Below are 17,758 nucleotides of genomic sequence, written 5' to 3'. Positions count from 1 at the left end.
CAATTATATGACTTCAGAATTAAGGATTTTTACTCTTTTGATGATATATGCTACATATACGGAATACCTTTAAATAATTTCCTGAAGTATTACACACTAATCAAAAGCATACCCATACATATTAAATCTGAAATCAATACAAATAATACACCATGTACTCAAACAAAATTCGTAGAAAACATACTTGGAAGAAAAAACAAAACAAATAAAATATTGTACACACTACAAATTAAAAACCCTACAGAAAACTCCAAAATCCAAAATAAATGGCAAGTCCTTTTCGGAGAACATGAACTTAATTGGAAACACATATTTACCATGCCATATAAAGCAACTGTTGAAAGCACACTGAGAAATTTTCAATATAAATACATCCATAGAATTATAGCTACAAATAAATATCTCTTTAAATGCAAATTATCTAATTCAAATCTGTGTGATTTCTGCAGTGAAAACATCGAAACTATAGAACATCTTTTTTGGGAGTGCAAACACATCCAGCCTATTTGGAATCAATTAGCATCTTTTCTTGAACAACAGCAACTAAACGTTAAACTATCTTTCTTAAATGTAAGTTTCGGAATTAACACATTGAAATCAATAGACTGTAATAATATTGTGAATTTTATTCTTATAATGATGAAATATTTTATCTTTATTATGAAGTACAAAAAACAAGTACCAAACTTTAATTGTTTTGTCCATAGTCTTAAACTAAAAATCCAAATTGAGAAAGAAATAGCCCTCAGTAATGACAGATTACAAATCCTTGAACAAAAATGGAATCGGATTAAATTCTCATAATGTTTGTCCGCTCATATACAATTCACTCTAATGTTAGTTTATCTTTCTAAAATATATATATTTTTTTTCAATCTTATAAGATCATTGTGAATGTTCAACAAAACACACAAGTCCAGTATTCTTTCTTCCGACTTTATACAACTCATCATTTTTCATAACTATTCTTCAGTTATTCATTTCTTTTCTCTTTAAAAAAATATATATATTAGCATATCTTGTATAACATGTCTGAATTTATTGCTTTGTACAATCACTATGTTGTATGATCATATATATGTATACATTGTATGTATTATATTGAATAAAAAAAAAAAAAAAAAAAATAGAACATGGAAAAGGCCTGTGGAAATTTAATAACTCATTACTTTATGACCAAAGATTTCTTCATTGCATAAAGCAAAAAATTAAAGAAGTTAGGCAGCAATATGCCTTTTCTGTATATAATATTGAACTTTTTAATACTATAGATAATGACTTAATACAGTTTACTATCAATGATCAACTGTTTCTAGAAACTTTATTGATGGAAATCAGAGGTAAAAACGTATCATATTCAAGCTTTAAATCGAAAAAGAGAGAAGAGAGAGAAGATCATATTTTAAAAGCAATTAAAGACAATACAAAAAAATAACGAATTATAACATTGAACAACTCAATATTTTGCATCAAGAACTTTTAAACATTTGAAACATGAAATTGAAAGGGGCTTTTATTAAAGCAAAGGCGAAATGGATTGATGAAGTGAAAAATCCTCAAATTACTTTTGTAACTTAGAATCTCAATATGCTACTAGTAAAAACATCCCTTTTATTGAAAACGATGAAGGTCATCGGCTACTTGACAATCAAAGTATTTTAAAACAAACAGCCCGATTCTACATAAAAATGTATACAAAGTCTATTTTCAATGACTCGTACACTGTACATGATGACCTTAAAGACATAAACACTACTAAATAGAGCACTGCACAATATCAATCATTGGAAGGATTACTAACACTTAAGGAAATATCAGTCACTTTAAAAAATATGAAGCATGAAAAAAGCCCTGGATCAGATGGTTTCACCGCAGAATTTTTTAGTCTTTTGGAAAGATCTAGGTCACTTTATAGTGAGGAGTCTTAATTATGGTTTTACCTCTGGAACCATGTCAGTAACTCAAAAACAAGGTATAATCACATGTATACCTAAAAATAATAAACCCCGACATTTTCTGAAAAACCTAAGGCCACTAACGCTTTTAAATGTCGTTTACAAGCTTTCATCTGGGACTATTGCAAATAGATTACAAACTGTCCTTGATACTCGTATTTCTTAAGATCAGACAGGATTTATTAAAGGTAGATATATTGGGGAGAATACCAGACTATTATATGACATTATGAAATATACAGAAGATAATTATCTCCCTGGACTCTTGATGACCATTGACTTTGAAAAGGCATTCGATACCCTTGAGTTTGATGTTATAGAAAAAAACATTAGATTATTTTAATTTTGGTACAACGTTAAAAAATGGATTTCCCTTTTCCTACATAATACCTTAACGGCAATTCAAATCAATGGGTTTTTTATCAGAATATATTACAATTGAAAGAGGCTGCCGACAAGGAGACCCAATAAGTTCGTACATATGTATTTTCTGTGCTGAAATGTTGGCAATTAAAATAAGAAATTGTAATGCAATTAAAGGGATAGTGATACAAAATATCGAATACATTTCTCAGTTTGCAGATGATATATCTCTATTTCTAGATGGCACCAATGTCTCCCTTAATGCTATCCTTTATCTGTTAAATAACTTTGCCATTTGTTCTGGATTAAAAATTAATTATGACAAATCAATTCTTTTATGGATTGGTTCCAAAAAGTTCAGTATACAATCATTAAAAACTAAATATAAACCAGTATGGGGCACAACTAACTTTAAAGTTTTAGGAATATTATATGATGTTGACTTAAAGAAAATGATAGACATAAACTTCTCCAGTAAACTTGAAAAGTTGCACAATATTATAATTTCTTGGAAAAGGAGAACTCTAACACCCCTAGGGAAGATAACTGTTGTTAAAACACTCTTATTTCCCTTTTTTACACACCTGATTATAGCTCTTTCTAGCCCAGGAGAAAAAGTATTAAAACAGATATATAGCCTGTTTTCAAATTTTGTATGGGATGGGCCAGCAAAAATTATACATTCTATTGCTGTTAAATCATATGATGATGGAGGAGTGGCCATGACTGATATATATACTTTTGAAAAAAACAATGAAAATGACATGGTTAAGAAAAATTGTATCAAGCAATGGAAAATGTTTCCAACTGGTGTATTCCATGTTTGATATGTAGAAAATGTTTAATTTAGGAAAATGTTACATAGAACAAATTATGATAGGTTAAACAAATTGTTTGTAAAGAGATGTCATTACTTTCTATATTGAGTATATTAATAAACAAAATATCAGTAATTGTGAACATATCCTTGATATGCCTTTATTTTACAACCACAATTTCAAGATATGTATGCATTTTATATATAATAAAAATATGTATGACAGGGGAATAAGATATGTAAGAGATATAGTATGCACTTCTGGGGAGTTTTTAAAACAGTTGTATTAGAAAATCTGATTGGTGCTAAAATTAACTTCTTATTTTATGAAGGCTTAATCAGAACTGTGAAGGCATTTATCAGATTATCAGGATTTTGAGTTATGAGAAAGCCCAGTATACAATGTGCATGTATATCATTTTGCTTAAATAACATAGTATTGGGTCATTATCAAAATAAACTTGTTTATAAATGTTTAAGCTATAATACAGATGTACCCACATGCCATTCAAAATGGAATACACTTTTTAATAACATTGAATGGTAAAAATTGCATAAAGTTACTTTTACTATATCTAGAGACACATACACTCATTGGTTTCAGACAAGAATTATTCACAGAATTTAAGAAACCAAAACTTTGCTTTATAATGTGAATATTGTTAATGACAATTTATGTTGCTTCTGTAAGGAAAATGAAGAAACCATATTACACATATTCTGGGACTATTTTTACCAAGTGAATTGTAAATTAAGTTGTAGAATTTTTAGGATTACATAATGTGCAAAAATATACAGAGATTTCATGTTAAACAATCCTATTTGGGAGTACAAGCAATGACATGACTGATATCAATATCCTTATCCTAGAAATTAAAAAGTATATATTTGAATGCAAGAGAAAACATTTACTTCCTTCAATAAGAGGGCTGAACAACAACCTTTGCTTAGCATGGGAAATTCAAGCTAAAACAAAATATCAAGAAAAGGAACTACTGAACTGGGCAGTTGTAAAGCTATTTGTAGATCAAGAATAATCTTAGTGTATTTTGTATTGTTTTTGCTTTAAATGTTTAATACCATTACTGTCTGTTTAAATATATATTTTTCTGTCCAAACTCCAAACTATCATAACATGGCATTTTTGTACGTCTCTGTGTGTGTTTGTGTGTATGCATGTTTGAATCTATATAATTGTATGCATAGATTTTATTTACCTCTATTATAGCCATACCTATTAATTATGTCAAGCAAGTTATATTGTTAAAGGAACCCTAGTATATACTAACAAATTGACATGTAAATTAATAATTAATTTTGTAATGAATTGAAGTGAAATAAAATTTACCGTATAAAAAAGTTCTTAGTTTAAACATATTTATTTCAAAGAATGTACATTGTTTTATAAAGAATATGACACAACATTTATTATAAGAACATGCTTGAATAGGATTAGAACGAAAGACGATGTCTTATTTTGTTCTTCTTCCTATACAAATACAGTTTCATGTTGCTAGACGGACATACATGGATTTTAAATAATAAACAATGTTAAGGGTATGGAGAAAAATAAACTACGAGTATAGTTTCTTTTGTGAGAAACAGGCAATAAGTCGACATTTGGGATGTGTATGAGAGAAAGAGAGAGAGAGAGAGAGAGAGGGGGGAGGAGAGAGAGAGAGAGAGAGAGAGTTCTGTAGCATATTACGAATCAAATCGCTTACTTTTAATAATAAATGCATGCACTGCATCGGCTATTTTAGTATTCGTTAAGTAGTCACAATTGTTGTCTCCATATAGAATAGTTTCAATGCAAGGAACGGAGTATGCGGATATTGAGTTCAGAAATTCGCCACGAATATTTACATACCGAGTGCATTCAAGAAAGTAATGCGACGTTGTTTCATGAAGTCCGCATAGACATAACGGGGATGCAACAATATTGCGTCGGAAAAGGTGTTCGTTTAAGGCGCTACACTTTGTTCGTAAGCGCGTGTGTAGCATTTGAGAGCGTCTTTCACCGTATGAAAATAATGGATTCGGAGTCTGTCGATCTATGTTAATTTGACTTTTGAAGGAATTTATCGATTCGGCGTTTTTTATTTCATCGGGAAGATTAATCCATTCACAAACAGTGGATGGTAAAAACGAATTTGAGTATAGTGACGTTCGCGCTTGAATAGTTTGGAGATGTGACGAATTTCTTAATGAGTAATTGCTAAACGATCCAACTGTAGCGGGTAAAAGGGATTGCAAATAGTTTGGTACATTACTAGAGTTCATTTTATACATTAATATTAATTTGTGTTTGCGTCTTCGTTGGCTGATAGTTTCCCAGCCTAGTTCATTATAAAGTTCTTCTATTGAGACTAAGCGTGTGCATCCAGATGTTATACGCGCGGCTTCGGTTTGGATTTTTTCTAGGTCATCTTTTTCATATTGCGTACAATTATCATATACAGCGTCTGAGTACTCAAGGATTGGTCTTATAAAAGAAAAATATATTTTCTCGAGAGTTATTCTATCAAGCATTGATTTTAACCGACGCATTATATGAACGCGTGTCCATGCCTTTCCCTTTATGTATGAAATATGAGCATGCAAAGTGCAGTCATTAGAGATAAAAACACCTAAGTGTTTATGGACATCAACGATGGGTATATTCACGTTATGCATGGTCAATGGTGGATAAGATGGTTTATTTAGTTTTCGAGATATAAGCATTGATTCGGATTTTGAGGGGTTAAAACATACCAACCATTTGTCAGCCCAACTGGATATTTTATCAATGGCTGATTGCAAAACGACTGCAGATTCGTTTGGCGAATTTACGACCATAAACAGACTAGTGTCGTCAGCAAACAGATGTATATGTGCTTGTATATCAGCAATAATATCATTTATATACACAAGAAACATACGTGGACCTAGAATAGAACCTTGAGGGACACCGGCGAGAATTTCAATAGGGATTGAGTGCGCTCCCGGTAGGATTACTTTTTGTTTGCGATTAGAAAGATAATTAGTCAAAAAAGATAATATATTTCCACGAATGCCTGCTTGGTGTAGTTTGTATAATACACCTTTATGCCATACTTTATCAAAAGCTTTACTAATATCAAAAAAGATTACTCTGACCTCAAGGCCATTGTCTAGTGCTCTGCAAAAAGTATTATAAATATATGTAAGCTGATTAACAGTCGAATCACCAGGCAAGAAGCCAGATTGAGTGGGCGCAAAGAATGAATTATCTCGAAGAAAATTAAAAATGTGTTTATGCAATATCCTCTCAAAGACCTTCTCAATAGTATTTAGCAATGATATTGGTCGATAATTGGACGCTTTCGCTGGATCTCCCTTTTTAAAATCGGACACACATTAGCAATTTTCCAACAAGAAGGCATTTTGTGAGTATTAAGACAAGAGTTAAAAAGATCACACAATGGGTAGCTTAATTGATGCATTGCTTCTTTGAGGATACGATTATCAATTCCATCAGGACCAGATGCTTTGCCTAAGTTAAGACATTTGATTGAGTCAGTTACTTCTTCCCGTGTAATATGAATATTCTGATGAGTGTTAGCGTTTGAATTGTTGATTATTGGTAGTTCGTGGTTGCTTTCGTCAATTGAACATTGGTTTGCAAAATACCTGTTTAGCATATTGGCTTTACAGGAGTCATTTGCTACAAAGATACCTAATTGTTCGTCGAAAAGAGGTGGAATTGAATTGTTTCTGTTAGTAGGAATAAATGTTCGAAGTGTTTTCCACCAGTCTTTTGCGCAAAGGTCAGATGACTTCAGTTTACGTGCAATATTGTTAAAGTATTCATTTTTTGAGTGACGTAGAAGTAAAACGACTTCATTCCTGACACGACGAAAATTTAACCAATGCATATCGCTATTTAGTTGCTTGGCCTTTCTGTATAGACGCTTTCGCCAGCTTTTCACATCGACTTGACCTTTGTAAGTGTCCAATAATACTCAAATAAAATTTCCCGCGGCTAGGTACGAATGAATACACTTCATTTATTCCATTGGCTGATTTGAGTATAACACCAGAACATTGGAAACATATCCGCGTCTTTGTAACACTGTTTTACTGCATGAAACAATTTTATCTCTAATGAAAAGGCTCAATATATAGAACAGTTTTACAATCAACTTTCGACATAAATACAGTTTGTGCGTTCACCTTTTATTTTCAGAGAATTACCATCACAAAAGCGTTTATACTAAAGGCTATGTTGTCATATTTAGTACTTACTTGCATTGCATTTCAACTCGCGAGGTTTCGGGTCAATTCGCGGCCATTTGTGAAAGTCAGAGTTTATATACAGTTCATCACCGGAGTTCGCAGAAGGGGTTGCGATCATTGTGTTACACCGGTCTTACTGACAATAACGTAGTGACTGTAATGCATTGCATTCCAATCCGCAAGGTATCAAGGTCAGTTTGCGGTCAGTTGCAGAAATCTTTATATAAACGCCGTCTCGTAAACTTTGTGCACTTGAAGTCTGTTTTGATCAGAAAGATACTAAATAAAGATATTCGGCGATATTATTGTGGTATGTCAATCATCGATTTTTAATATGGTTTCAACATTTGCATGATAATGACCAATTTTGATAAAATTAATTAGAAATATTTATCCATTTAGACCAGTTTATTAAGCTTGAGCACAATGATTCACCATACTATAATTATGCAATTAAATAAGATTCGAGTATTGCCGGCTGACCTATATGCACTCGTTTATTTTCATGTTTCTTGTGTTTTTCTATTCTGTAAATATAGATATCTGAGTAATAATATCACATAAAGCAAAATAAGCCACGAAATCTGGCGCAACACCCCGTAATTGATTTGCTTATGATGTAGCTAAGAACTGCGCTGAAAAAAGGCATCCGCTACTTTTTATCTCATAGGGATAACTTTTGATCGTTCATAAACATCGACCACAATCAACGCCGTATATCTTTTTATAAGATATTTCTTGTTCTTTATAATATTATTTAGCCAGGGGAGATCACGAGAACGTATACATACATTTTTGTTAAGAATACATGAGCCAGCAATTTGTAAAATTGTCTTCGTAATATTTTCTGCATAAATATCAACATTTTCGCATTTAAGAAGACCCCAATTAGTATCTGTCATTAGTTGTCGAAGTTTGAAATAATCGCCAATGTCGTATCGCCAGATATGTCGATAGAACGTTTTACGTAAAGGTTAAATGAATTTTAATGTAACAAAAACAGGGCAGTGGTATTGAATAGTTTGGTCTAAAATGGGTTCACCTGTTCCAGAAAGTAATACGAAAAAGTTCTTGCAAGGTTTCTATAAATCAGCGTTATTTTAACAACGAACCAGGAGCTTTGTTTTTAGTACAGTTTTGTAAATGTTATGAAATGTATAAAGCGTTTGTAATGCGAAAATATGGAGCAATGATAACTATATTGTGTTGTCAAAAATGTTTATGACACCTGAATAAATCATATGATGCTAAAACGTCTGCATGTTTTGATGAAGTGAAATGTTTAACGTCAAAATTATCTGTTTGTAAACATATAGACGATTTGAACGCGTTCCTGGCTAAAGTTCTTGCCAAGTTTATACAAATAAAAATCAGCGTAAACTATACAACGAACGTGTATCCTTATTGTAAATACAGTTTTGAAAATCGTACACATCAATTATTATTTGAAAACTATGAAGTGTTTTAATACGAAACGGTCGAGCAAAGTACATGTAGTTGTAAAAAATTGTTTACAGCAAATGAATTATTCGCCTAATGTTAAAATTATTTAATATTTTAATATTTTGTGAAATGCTTGGTGTATAAAATAAAGCTACTAATTGGTGTAAAGAGTTAAATTTGCGGAGATGAAGAGCTGTAGATGTATGAGAATCATAATGATTGTAATAGTATGGGTATATTATAATGTTGTATCAACTATATAATTATCAATTAAACGTCGTTATGTACTATTCTGTATAATGTCATTTGGATGATGTGCTTACCTAATGAAGAAGACACCAATATTCAATTATTTACATTTTTAGTTGAATACAAAACAACAACAAGCTATCAGAATAATTACTCGACAACATGTATGCATCCTGCAAATATAATGTCATCATGTTAAACAAGAGTACCCAAATGACATAAAGATTTCAATAAAAGCCCTTTAAAATATGTGAATCATACGCTTTAAAGATCAAGTAACGTATTCACACAGTTCTTATAAAAAATCATAAATTCCAAACGCACTTTAAAGGGACTTGTTCACACTTTGATAAATTGACAAAATTGAAAAAAAATGTTTCGGATTTGCAAATTTTCATTGTAGTTATGATATTTGCTTTAAAAAAAAATACCAAATTGTTTCCATGCTCTAAACTTTCCATTAAATGCAACTTTTGACGATTTGAAAACCTGAAAATTATAAAGAGTCTCAGACGCGAAATGAGTTATTTTTAGTCAGAAATTGTGAATGGGATCCCAACTAGTATACCAGAATGCAGCCAGCGCATGCGCGCTGCGCTTATCGGCTTTTGGTTTACAAACAATGCATCTCATTTTTGTGATCGAAAATATAAAAAGAGAAACAAAAGCCGGAGCCAGCGACATCGCTCGAATTTATTCAATCTTGGCGACAAGACTGAGTGTTTGCAGAACCATAGGAGTATCGTTGGAAGAGACGAAGACAGGGTAATAGCTTAAACACACGAATTGTAAGTCATATTTTAGAAGCTACGTTTAGTTTTTGGCAAGTGTTGCCTGTTTACACAGGAATTTTAGCAAAAGTTTGGATAGGTATTTAGTTTTATTGTATGGATATTTTACTCTGCAACGAAACCAGATAAGCACTGATAACATAATTTGTTCATTGCGCGTTTTAAAATTAGCCTTTATGCCCCTATGCCAAGATGTTCGTATCAATTTAATGAATTCGTTATAACTTATAAGGAACACTCCAACACGAGTCAAATGAAGCATGAAATTAATGATAAATGATGAATTATGAATGATGAATTTATTCGGTATATATTATATTATAAAATATACTGGTATGCAAATGTATATGTTATATTATGTAATCAATTATCATGATATGATTATATGATTATACAGTTTATTCCCTGATTTTAACATCAATTTTGTTGTTTCTTTAAATTGATATGTGATCAATTTTATATTCTAAAACAAACATTCTTTTAAAGGTATTTAGGAAGACGTGCCGGCTAAACTATGGCAAGTTTGACTGATCAGCATAATGTTAGAACAACAAACTCTTTACCTATGCACGGTCATCAGCCCCCGCCGGGTCCTGGTCTGTCATTTGTGTCACAAGGAAGTACCACACCTGGTCATGTGTCAGGAATTGGAGAGATAACATCTGACTTAGAGTATGCAAACAACCCTGTCTTAGCATATTTTAATTGATAAAATAATATATTTATATTCAATAAGATTCCATGTGCTTCCTAAAGTTCCTTGGTAATATAATTGCTTTATCATTTTTTTTACCAGAAACTTTTTATGTTATGAAAACCAGAGGATATCCGATAGCTGGTTTGTTTTCTGGACCGTTCAGATAACTTGCATGGTGATTGGTCATGGAATTATTTCAATGCCATTCTCCTCCAATTTCTAGTTGTACAGAAATTGTCAGTTAGTGACTCAAGTATGATAACTTCATCATATAAGAAGCTCATACTGGTGAATCAAGAAGCCAAAAAAAGTATTGGTAGGTTCATAAGATAATACTGGTGAATCAAGTAGCCCAGAAAAGTATTGGTAGGTTCAAAAGTTAATACTGGTGAATCAAGTAGCCCAGAAAAGTATTGGTAGGTTCATAAGTTAATACTGGTGAATCAAGTAGCCCAGAAAAGTATTGGTAGGTTCATAAGTTAATACTTGTGAATCAAGTTGCCCAGAAAAGTATTGGTAGGTTCATAAGTTAATTCTGGTGAATCAAGTAGCCCAAAAAAGTATTAGTAGGTTCATAAGTTAATACTGGTGAATCAAGTAGCCCAGAAAAGTATTGGTAGGTTCATAAGTTAATACTGGTGAATCAAGTAGCCCAGAAAAGTATTGGTAGGTTCATAAGTTAATACTGGTGCATCAAGTAGCCCAGAAAAGTATTGGTATGTTACCTGATTTCCAAACAAAAAAAATCTTTAGCAAATTGTTCCAAAATTGTCAATAAATTGGTAATAAATCTGAGAAATACAAATCATTAGCCCCTTTTATTGACAATTCATTTAACGAATAAGCAATAAATTGGTTTCTTCAGTGAAAGCCCTAACCCTATTTGTTGTCAACTCATTATAAAGGCCCGATTTCTGTACAATTTATTTGAGAAAGCAAATACATAGAGTACTCTTTATTGCCAATCCATTGTAACAGAAAAATGTTTAGTACTATTTATTGCCAATTCACTATAGATAGAAATAAGACAAGCACTATTTATTGCCAATTCATTATAGATAATAAGAAATAGAGCATTATTTATTGCCTATTCATTATAAATAGAAATAAATCAAGCACTATTTATTGCCTATTCATTATAGATAGAAAAAAATGAGAATATGTATTGCCTATTCTTTATACTTAAATATGTACCTTGTACAGGTACATACCTTGTACATATTTAATTCATGATCATTATATTTGCGTAATGAAAATCGTTTCCAGCTAATTTCAAACATTATTTGTAAGTAGCGATAAATTGGTAGATTTTAGTTAAAATTACAAAGCCATAAAAAGCTGGTTTCTGTCAATTTTAACATGATTAATTTATACAGTAAGCCTGATTACAATTATTGTTTATCAGAAGACCAGCCATCTTCATACTGAATTCAATACTAATTAAAATAGATAATTTTTGGCAAAAAAACTGATGAAGATCAAAGATATTTGCAGTTATGTCTTCCATAAATTAAGGTCATGGACGCTATACCTTGCTCAGTGCAGACGACACAGCGAACACGAAAGCAAAATTTGTTTTTCTATGTGAATGAACATTTCTTTGTTTGTTTTTTATCCTTTTAAAAATGTTTTGTCAAACAACAAAACACAGTCAATGGGTATTGTGAATTTTGTTAATTGTTTTGTTATAAAAATATAGGATCCAAAGTATTCAATCATAAAACACTCTGAAAAAGAAGAATAAGTAAAAACCTTGTCTGGCAAATAACTGCATAAACAATGGGCCAAGTTCCAGATTTTTTTGTCACAAGTCAAGACCATTAACAGGAATTGTTGAATCTTATAGGTGTTATGTATCATGATTTGTGTTAAGTTTTTTATGGGAGACCCATGATCAAACATGGTGAATTAATTGTTTTGTTATTACAATAGAGGATCCAAAGTATTTGATCATAGGTCACTCTGAAACAGAAGAATTTGTGAAGACCTTGTCTGGCAAATGGCTAAATAAACACTGGGCTCAGCATTTTTCTGATTTTTTGTCACAAGTAAAGACTATGAAAAGGAATTATTGACTCTTTTAGGTATAAGCTACCATAGTCAATGTTGAGTGCATGCTGCACACCACATTTGTTTATGTTCCATTAACAATGACATCAAAGCACAATGCTTTATATAGATTATGTATTGTTTTCCATTGTTTATCAGTCTATAAACAACCATTTATTGTAATAGCTTTACATAAACTGTCATAAAGATGATAAAGTGCTGTTTATCCATTACTAAAAAATTGGTGGAATTCAGAAATAATTTGATCTGTCAAATGTTGAAAGTTGGAAACATATATTCAAAATGTTATCAATTATAGTTTTGTTTCATGAATATAGAGTATTATGTTTTGTGTTCATTATGTTATGGATTTTGTTGTTTTGGTTTAAAATGTTTTAATAAATAACATGAAGAAATAAGAAGCTAGTTGTTCAATTTTGATTTATTATTACATGTATATTACACAGCAAAACATTACTGCAAGAATGTTAAGTGAACAACTTATTATAATACATGTTGAGTTCAACGCTGAACAAAAGAATATGCATCAACTAAATACGACTCATAATACGTTATTATATGAAACTGCATCATGATTCAAAAGTTAAAGAGCATATAGACAGCTAAAACCTAAATAGGAGAGCCTTGCCCTGGGAAAATGGGGCTTAATGCATGTGCGTAAATTGTCGTACGAGATTAACATGTGCTGATCATACCAATCAGGCAGACAATTGCTGCTTTATTGTATTTTTTGTTGAAAGGGAGTCTCTTAGAGAAAATCCAGATAAGGCGGAAAGTGTTGCCCCAGATTAGCCTGTGCAGTCTGCACAGCCTAATCTTGGACAACCTTAAGTACATGCATTAAACCCCCTTTTCCCAGAGCGAGGCTCAAATATTTATTAAATGATTGATTAAGTCTTCCACATAACATCTTTTAAGAAACTTACAGTAAAACATGTTTATTTGATGACAGTCACGGCAAAATCAGTAGTAAATTCATAGTATTAATTTGTATTACATTATAATACCTACATATTGTTGCTGGTTATAAATGTGGAAAAAGTTTGAATATGCATTGCTAAAATACATGTTAATTTTCTAAGAACTGCCCCTTTTATTTAAGGAATACTGTATGTATGCCCCTGTAATATTTCTGACAAAAGAACAAGATAAATAAATAATGATTAATAGAACAGTAAACTTGGTTTTCATTTTGTATACAAAGGATAATTATGTTCTTATTATTTACACTATATTGAAAGAAACAAGATTACATCATTAAATAAAGAATGCATTACTGAAGATTCAAATTTAAAACAACCGTTTATCCACTTAAATGTTGCAAGCATTCTTAAACAACAAGACTAAAAAAGCTGTTAACAATAATTTTATTAACTACTTCCTTTCAAAAAAAGGCAGGTACAGTTTTGTTGTCGTCCCGTTGAAGGTGTCCATGTATCCAAAGGATGTACTGTGATCAATCTGTGTCCTCCACATCTTCAGTGCCAACACGTTGTTCCGAAACGTTTACTGGATAAGGAGGGTGAGAGGATTAGTCACCACTTAACCCTTTTTTCTGAAAAATATGAACACATAAAAAACTCAAAACCCCTTGCTAAATCTATCTATATATATATATATATATATATATATATATATATAAGCTGTTATTGTCCAACTTTTAAGATTCAGGAACATAATGGCCACTGTTTCGACAGTAAATGAGTTAAATTTTCTACACTTTTGATTTTAAGCTGAGACAATTACATGGGTAGTTTTACGTGTTCTATATTCATATTACAAGCAACAATATTTGATAAAGATAAAATGCATTACTAATTCCGTTAAACAGGCCCACAGACAAATAAAATATTTGATATAGATAAAATGCATTAATAATTCCGTTAAACAGTCCACAGAAAAATAACATATTTGAAATAGATAAAGTGCTTAATAAATTCTGTTTAACAGGCCCACAGTAAAATAAACATGAAAAATGGGTCATATTCAACAACAGTAAACATACTGGTCTCTGGCTTGTACAGTATTGTCAGGCCATGCCACAACAAAGCTGGTCTTCATCATGGTCTACCAAATGGACAATTCTTGCAAACACACCATCATGGTTAGCTTGAGGATGGTCCAAGCTGGACCAGGACAGGCTGTCAGTGATAACTGCTGACTGTCTGGCAGCAATTTCCTTCAACAGCTCCTATGCTTCCGTATAAGTAAGGTGGTCTATGATATCCTTGAAAAGACATTTCTGCATTTAACAATAAACGTTTTGAACATAAAGACAAGAATTTTGACACAAGATGTAGCTACATGTACATATAGAATTTTTTATTTTTCATGACACCATTTTTAAACATTCCTGTCAGTTTTTTTTTGTAAAATATCAATATTCACCTAATGTAGTGTAGGATCATTTTTTAAATTCTTTGCTCATGTAGCATTACAGTTTTACATACAAAGACTTTGTTTTATATATCAACAATTAGTGCGTTGAACTGTGTTTTTTTCTGTTTCCATTCAAGAATATTGTGAAATGACATAAAAAAATTCAATGAAATCTCAACTTGCCTGAATATCTGTAAACATAATCTAGAAATTATTTCAATATTCTCAAATGAAATCAACAGAAAAAAAATGCAGCTAAATAAGTATACCTTTTCTGTTTCTTGTACCAAAGTGACAAAATCCAGTGATCCCTTCTTTATAAACTTCTTGGTTTAATTATGATTGTATCCTATTGAAAAAGTAAATACACAATGTAAACCACTTTTTAAACTATTTATGGTCTCTATTAAAAAAGTGAGTTGTAAATATGTGGTATTATCTAATAAGTTTTCTTCGACATTCAGAAACTCAAATCTTGAGGATATTCAAAACAATTGAACAAAGAGGAATATCCAGAATATTCTTGGCTTTTACAAATATAATGATACATGCATTTCAGATGACCTGTATTTGATTTATTCAAAATACAATGTACTGTTGAAATACACATTTATCAAAATATATACGTGCTTTGCTAAATTAACAAAGAATATAAAGATAAAATACTTTAAATAAAGAAACAATAAGATGCACGAAAATAAATTGGGGCGAGTTGTCTCTTGGTTGGAGCGAGAGACCATATGTTTCATGCGAGTTTGTTTTGGGGCAGATGGTATTGGGGCGAGTTGTCTGGCGCCAGCTACATGCATTTGATGCCATGAATTACTAAACTGTGTTACTATTTTCAAAAATATTTTGGTATTTCAGTTTATTTATAAAATAGCTGTGCAGAAGAAACTGATATAAATACATTAACCCTTTGCATGCTGGGAAATTTGTCATCTGCTAAATGTCATCCGCTGAATTTCTAAAATTAGCCATTTCTTAGATTTTTTTCAAAGAATACTATCAGAATAGCAAACAGTTTGGATCCTGATGAGACGCCACGTTCTGTGGCGTCTCATCTGGAACCAAACTGTTTGCAAAGGCCTTCAAAATTCGGTTCCAGCGCTTAAAGGGTTAATTATGAGTTTTGGGTTTAAATTAATAAACTACCAGTACCATTCAAATGCATTTTAGTTAATAATAAATGTCATTGTCATATAACACACACTAATGAATATGTCAATAAATGCACAGCATCTTGAATTGCCTGCCAACAAATAATGTTGTCACTGTCAGTTATGAGGAAAGAAAAAGATACTGTAATGTTTAAATGATCTCAGTACTCCAAGGCTAATGATAAATTTAATTTATTTGCGCGAATACTAAAGTTAATTCTGTATTCAACTTGGCTTTTAATTTTAGTCTTTGTCTGTAACTTAAGTGTAAACGAGAGAATCAGTATTTACGCGTTCTGTGATGTATATGCATATACTTATGTAACGAAAACGAATCATTTGATCAGTTATACTATTTTAATCTACTTTTATAAAGAAAATCATACGCACTATTGAGTTTTACAATAAAAAACATATTTTACCCAACTTGGCTTTTAATTTTAGTCTTTGTCTGTAACTTTAGTGTAAACGAGAGAATCAGTATTTACGCGTTCTGTGATGTATATGCATATACTTATGTAACGAAAACGAATCATTTGATCAGTTATACTATTTTAATCTACTTTTATAAAAAAAAATCATACGCACTATTGAGTTTTACAATAAAAAACATAATTTAGTCGGGGAAAAAACCGATCCAAGGGTCAGTGGTTCGAGCCTTGGTGCGGCTTACTTTTTTCTTTCTTATTTTAACTTTTTTTTTGTTTTATACTGGAGCACGTTATTTGCGATGCTTAAATTTATGAATTTAAAGCATTAAAAAAATGCAATTTAAGTGTGAACAAGCCCCTTTAAAGATCAATATGTATATTGATGTTACATGCTAAATTTGTAGTTTGAGGAAATTCAAATGCTTAAAAAGTAAGATGCCACATTTTCGTGGACACTAATTTATCCGATCATCTCAATGACAATGGCACTTATGTCCCCGATTTTTTACCCGACACTTTTGAACCGATATAACACACTATTTTTAATAAACCAGAAATGCAAAATTCGTTGTTGAATACTGTTATAGTAGGCAGGCAATAAATAACCAGTTCTTTACTAACTTACAATTTTTGAATATTTTGGGGGGCCAAAAAAATGAGTGAATCGTTGAATGTTATGGATGCTTTTGAGATATTAACTTAAATTTTCACTAAAAAGGTGCACATATGTGGCTATTGACTCCTGTTTTGCATAACTTCATATATACGAGCGAAGTACACATGGTTGTGTTTGTGGATGTATTCCTATACATACACTGAATATCATGGGTGCATATGTACAAACAAATTAACATAATGCAGTATATCGTTATTCGTTCATACTGTAAATGACAAGAAAAGCGTCGTTATTTGTTGGTTGAATAATTATGTATTTCATGAGAATAAATATGATCATTATATAAAGCATGACTTTTCCTGTGTTGTTTTAGTAAATGTTTAATAATAAAATTCAACAAACAGTCCAATAATTTTCTTATTGTTTGTAGTCAGTATACCTTGGTGCAGTATATGCACGTGTGTGGGCATTTTCACAACATATGTTGTTGTTTTTTTACTATTCAAAAATTCGTTCGTCATGTGCTGCCT

At 31.4% G+C, this 17,758-nt stretch overlaps 2 protein-coding genes and 1 long non-coding RNA gene across 4 annotated transcripts in view; 1 reads left to right on the top strand and 2 right to left on the bottom strand.

Moving 5' to 3' along the window:
- The window catches only part of LOC127835550 (kyphoscoliosis peptidase-like), a 143,513-nt gene that overhangs the window by 45,452 nt on the left and 80,303 nt on the right, over positions 1-17,758 (bottom strand). The window lies entirely within an intron of this gene.
- The window catches only part of LOC127836423 (E3 ubiquitin-protein ligase TRIM33-like), a 41,358-nt gene that overhangs the window by 5,923 nt on the left and 17,677 nt on the right, over positions 1-17,758 (top strand). The window lies entirely within an intron of this gene.
- LOC127836428 (uncharacterized) lies at positions 13,223-15,372 on the bottom strand. Its single transcript, XR_008028761.1, has 3 exons — positions 15,291-15,372; positions 14,648-14,869; positions 13,223-14,197 (listed from the first exon to the last, which is right to left on the bottom strand). It is a non-coding gene; the product is annotated as an uncharacterized LOC127836428 (long non-coding RNA).

The sequence above is a fragment of the Dreissena polymorpha genome, chromosome 6 (genome assembly GCF_020536995.1).
Source record: "Dreissena polymorpha isolate Duluth1 chromosome 6, UMN_Dpol_1.0, whole genome shotgun sequence".
NCBI lineage: Eukaryota > Metazoa > Mollusca > Bivalvia > Myida > Dreissenidae > Dreissena > Dreissena polymorpha.
Note: the sequence above shows the minus strand (reverse complement) of the source record. Positions and strands in the feature narration are given on the sequence as shown.